The sequence below is a fragment of the Micrasema longulum genome, unplaced genomic scaffold, assembly GCF_059751315.1.
Source record: "Micrasema longulum isolate JH-2025_06_02 unplaced genomic scaffold, ASM5975131v1 h1tg001063l, whole genome shotgun sequence".
NCBI lineage: Eukaryota > Metazoa > Arthropoda > Insecta > Trichoptera > Brachycentridae > Micrasema > Micrasema longulum.
In genome coordinates, this window is record NW_028278251.1 from 10,542 (window position 1) to 16,011 (window position 5,470).

The window sequence follows — 5,470 nt, forward strand, 5'->3', positions numbered from 1 at the left end:
AGTATTTCTATGTAAGTTGATTATGTTTAATCATACAGGTGTCTCGGTTATATAAAAATAAATTGCCACGGTATCTTAACTAGTGTATTTATAGGTCATTTTGTTTGTCACCACGTAGGTAATGCTACTTCCTCCGTGACCCGGAAGCAAAGTGCCAATTTATTTACTGTCGCCGCCGGTAGGGGCGCTATATCCCACCGGAATATTGATGTCACTTCCGGCGGTCGGCGCGGCTTAGAGCCTATCAACCATAAATATTTGACCCCACAGCCCTCCACCTGTCGGATGTCTGGAGTTGCTGCTTTGCAAGTCGCACCGGGGTTTGATGTCAATTTCCAAAATGGTTATTATTATTTATAGAAAGTATATAAAAACCGTATTTCTCATTCCTTACACAAAGACAGAATCTGTTATATATTTAGTTTTTAGGTACATGTATAAAACTCGTTATGTTTCAGATGATGGGAGACTGTTCGCAGACGAGCCATGCCTAGAGTCGGGCGTGATCATCATCTTCAGATAAGGCGCGGATTCAAGAAAAATATTCACTCAAATAAATGGATTTAAATTATCGAACCTAGAAATAATCATGAATTGATTTTTGAGTATATCAATTTTGGTTAACGCAATTATTAAATTGCAATATTGATTTTTTTAAAGAAAAGATAGGAAAATGCAATTTGAAATTTTTTAATGCAAACAAATTAATATAGACGGAAACTTTGTTATCCTAACAGAGAGAAAAAACATTTTTGAGAAGGAAATATGCAAGTCTAGGCATTTACAGGGTGTAAGACCGGTAATAAGCTGGTTCGAGAGACTACTTTACCTGAAGTAAAGAGCTGATGTGGATAAAAAAATAAGGTCAGAAGAATTTAACTCGCACCAGTTGATGTTTTGATTTTTTATTTCAAAATGAACAACAGTTGGCTTGGTTGGCGGATCGTAAAAAAATGGTTTGCCATAAAATAATTGTTTTGAATTAGATATTGCGATATTTCACCGGTAACTGAAACGTAAAACTAATAACCTAACTTTGATGTTACAGATTATCTAAGTACGCTGGATTTGATGTTCCAATATAGTACCCAATGTATCATCGGGTGCGGATAGGGGTATAATGAAAAATAACGTTTAATGGATAGACAACATACTAGTCACGTTTACAAAAACAAATGTTGGTATTATACGAGAAGATTTAATATGACAATTATACTTAACCGCGTATTATATTTTACGATATAATAAAACCCGATAATTATATATGTAAAGTGCGTTCCCAGTATGTAAAGTATCTCGGGTCCCTGATATTTTGGGGTCGCGGTGTACGCAGTACGCAAGGACTTGTAAGTTTATTGCTGCTGAGAATAAACCTTTCTGGTATAATTTAGGATTTCGGATGCTCATTAGAATGAGGTACGCTTCCTTTTAGTACGAAATCCCATTTCAGTTGCCTGCAATACCGGCTCATTATCCGCTAAACGCTTTCAAAAGGATCCCTCCGCAAAACTCATCTAGAAATCTTGGTTACTCTGCGTATTTGCTTTACTTACTTTGAACTGCGTTCCTTTGGGATCAGCCCCTATTTTTATACTATCCTGTTAAAAATATTTTCACGTAGGAAAATTGTATTAAATATGAAAATGCAGGGAATAAATCCTCTGTTGCGTTGCTTCAACAACAATATTTTAATTAAACATCGTCACCATCATAATAATTATTACCTTCCCGCACCTAACGGTGCATAGAGCACTCTTTGATACACAAACCGCAGCGTATCTTGATTATTTTTGTTACATGAAGGTAAGATAATAACTTTTACGCGCCAGGTACCAGTCCAGGGACTATGAAATATTTCAACCATCAATAAACCAACCTTTACACCACGAGGCTGATAATTAAACATCAGTTTCAGGAAAAAACAATGAAAGACAACTAAAATATTTTTGAAAATGAAACATGGAAAGTTAGCATATGGCATTGGCTGGTAAAAGTCGTTTTATGCACATAAATACAAATAATTTGAGAAAAAAAATGGATTTTCGAACTAAAACAGAATGGTAAATTGACTTCCGTATTCCCTTCTTAATAATGTTTTCACTTTTTTGCAACAAATTTCAATCTTGATTCTCTCCCAAGGGCTAGAATACAGCTTTAATTACAAAGTGTTGGTGCCTACTTAAAATATTGATTAAATAACAATGCGTTTAATCTTACATTCAAGCTGACTTAATTTATCTTATTATTTGCGTAACATTGTAATAGTTATATAGTAAATAATAAAAATAAGAACAAACTCCTCAGAACAAGTTTTTTTAGTAAGAAAGACTCTTAAATTACCTATGTATATAAAATATTTTAAAAAGTAAATAAACATTTTTTTTTCTTAATCTGAACATTTTATTAGGCTGGATTGTTTAGATACCGTACAGGATTCCAGAATTTGATTCAAGACTTAAGTTTGCATAAAAAAAAAAATATTTCTATAAAACATCTTGAAAAAGGTTGTGAAAAGGTTGCTCCCCACGAATTGTTAAAATGGCCGGTGTAGGGGTGGCGACTGCATCAGACTTAGTTATCCCGGTCTACTAACTAGTCAATGAATAAACATACCTTATCACCGTCAAAATTAGGGAAATTTAATAATGGCAGACAAATTAAACTGAAATGCTCTGAGAGTGATGGAGGCATTGAAAGTAAATTATTGAATCTAAAAATAGCTAATATTTCATACGCAAAAATGAATTTTCAAAAGAGTAATTAACTATGCATTTAAACTAGTTCCTGTTGTAGATATGTAGGATTTAATGGATGAGGATTGGAGCTCCCATTCCAGTTAGAGATTGACAGAAAACTCGAGGTTACTGTTTATTGCGTATTTATTATATGGCAAATAAGATACAGCACTTGGCTGTGTAGCGCGAGAGTGGATGATTGTTTGAAGAGACCGCACTTGAACTACATGCTGAAACTGAGTGACTGATTGAAATGGATGGGCCTGGGCATTAAATGCACTCTGTGATCTCTTTATAGACCACGGTCCTTTGTTTTTTCATATCTCCATGGTAGGGACAAGGTTAATTTACTGCAAGACATTGATTTCGTGTTTCGCAGAATGTAATGATTTGAATTCAAATAGAAAACGCCAAAATTCTTCTTGGAATCATGACTCTATATTCAGGTGGAATTATTGAGCCCGTGTGTGTCATCGATCATAGACTTGAACCCCACTGATATATAAAAACAAAACCACATAACGTTAGTTGCGGGGTTTTTAATGTACGAGTACTTTCAATTTAAATGTATTTCGTCTTATTTTTATTGTACATATTCCTACAAATCAATTTTTAAAAATAGTTTATAAAGAGCATTATCACAAAAATCGTTTTATTTACTTAGGCCAAGAGAGAAACCGATCGTATTGAATTAAGCGTGTTGTTCAGATGTCTATTGAAAAATATGTTTATGTAATCATTTATAATTTGAACTCTTCCTATTATTAAATGATGTACATTGTACATGCTTAATATTTCCACTATGTTGTATCACAACTCAACACAGGGCTCTTGGCCTAAAAGAGTTAAGGATACGTTTTTTTTGTTATATACATGTATGAATAAATAAATGAAAATAAAAATTACTTCAACGACATAAAAATTTAACAAAATTCATGCCAAAACTATGTTTTTCCGTCCATAACTATTTTGTTCATTAATAAAAAAAGCCAATTAAAAAAAGTTTTTAAACAGGCCATATTTATCTTATGAAAATCGATTGAATCATACGTAGGTAGTATTACAAAGGTATTGAGGTGAGTTCTTTTTTATAATCTGATCAAAAGATGGCATATTTGTAAAGAATGCTTCATCTCGCGCGTATATTTGGAGAATTCGTGTTTTTATTTAGCAACAAAAATGCCTTTGAGTTGTTTATATTAATTATGATTGCCTTCGTTCCCAAAATGGATTCCTGAATATACAATAACAGAAACTACTTATCGTGGGTTTTGCCTACTTATAACCAAAATAGCTTTTTTGTCTTTTGGATTAATTTTATCAAATTATGAAAATGACATTTAAGCATTTTTAATTGAAAATCAATTTTCAATTCAACCGTAGACTCTCATATTTGTTTAAAATTTATATTTTAAACATAAAACTTTCGTTGAATTAAAAGAAAAACTTCAACCAATAATTATACAAATGACGCAATGTGGTTTGTGTTTATTTTATCTGTAAAAAACCAAAACCTTCAGTTAAACAATTTTATTTTGAAAAGAAACCTTACCGAAGAAAATATTTAAAAAATAATTAAAAAAATTATACCATGCGTGATTTTCATATAAATTTGTGTAAAGTAAACAAAGTGTAAAGTTCTTTTACGTCATGGGCGTACTCTTCGTTCTAATAACAAAAAAAAATATTTTCAATACACATTTACCGCTTCAATTTTTTTTATTTCCTCTTTCATGGTAATAGCTGCTCGATTATGGAATAATCTACCCACTTGTGTCATATATGCCCCTTTTTTATTTACATTTAAATCACGTATGAAATGTAACTTCCTGAATAATTGAGTTTTTCCTGTCTCCTCCCTTTTTCTTTACCTCTTTACTCCCTCCGCTCATCATAGTACTGTGTAAATATTTAGTTCATTTTTATTTCAAAAAAAATATATGTGTTTACCAATATTATGTTTTATATTGAAAATATTATAATATATCAAGATTGTTCAATATTTTGGATGAATTTTTTTATTTTTATTTTGAATCTGAATGGATTTTAATATCGCAATAATCAGCAATGGCGTATAATAAATAGTCGCAATACTTAAACGTTGACTAGCAACATAAAAAATATAGCTTATATTGGCGGCTGTTAAAATTTTAAAAAAGGTGTTTTCAAATTAAGCTAATTACTCGTATCTACTTATTGTATAAACTGATTGTGTTTACGGATGAAATGATACATTTGTTTTGTGTTTCACAGTTAAAAGACAATTTTTGGAGACTTTAACAAGTTCTCGCAGTTTTTTAAAATTAAATTCATGTTGTATAGAAAAAAAATAGTCAAGAGCGTTTCATTGAAAGTATTGTCACTTGCTAGCTACTACTACTTCTCATCTTTCTGGCAGCAAACGAATACCATATCTCAAGAAAGACTCATTTTTTGCAGTTATCAACGAATCAAGCCATTGTTTTGGGTTTTCATAAGAATGGAAGTGCTGCTCAGCCAATCTATGAGTCACCAATTAAAACAAGGAACATTTGGTATTGAAAAGAAGCAATACGGTGGATGGGGTAAAACTTTGCATTTGATTGTTTCCAAGTATGTTTTGACTGCCTTTGCAACATGTGGCCGAACGTTGTTATGCTGCAAAATTATGTTTTTGCGTCTTTCTTCGTATTGCGGCCGTTTTTCCTTTAATGCGACTCAAACGCATCAATTGTAGTTGATAGTGATCTGCGGTG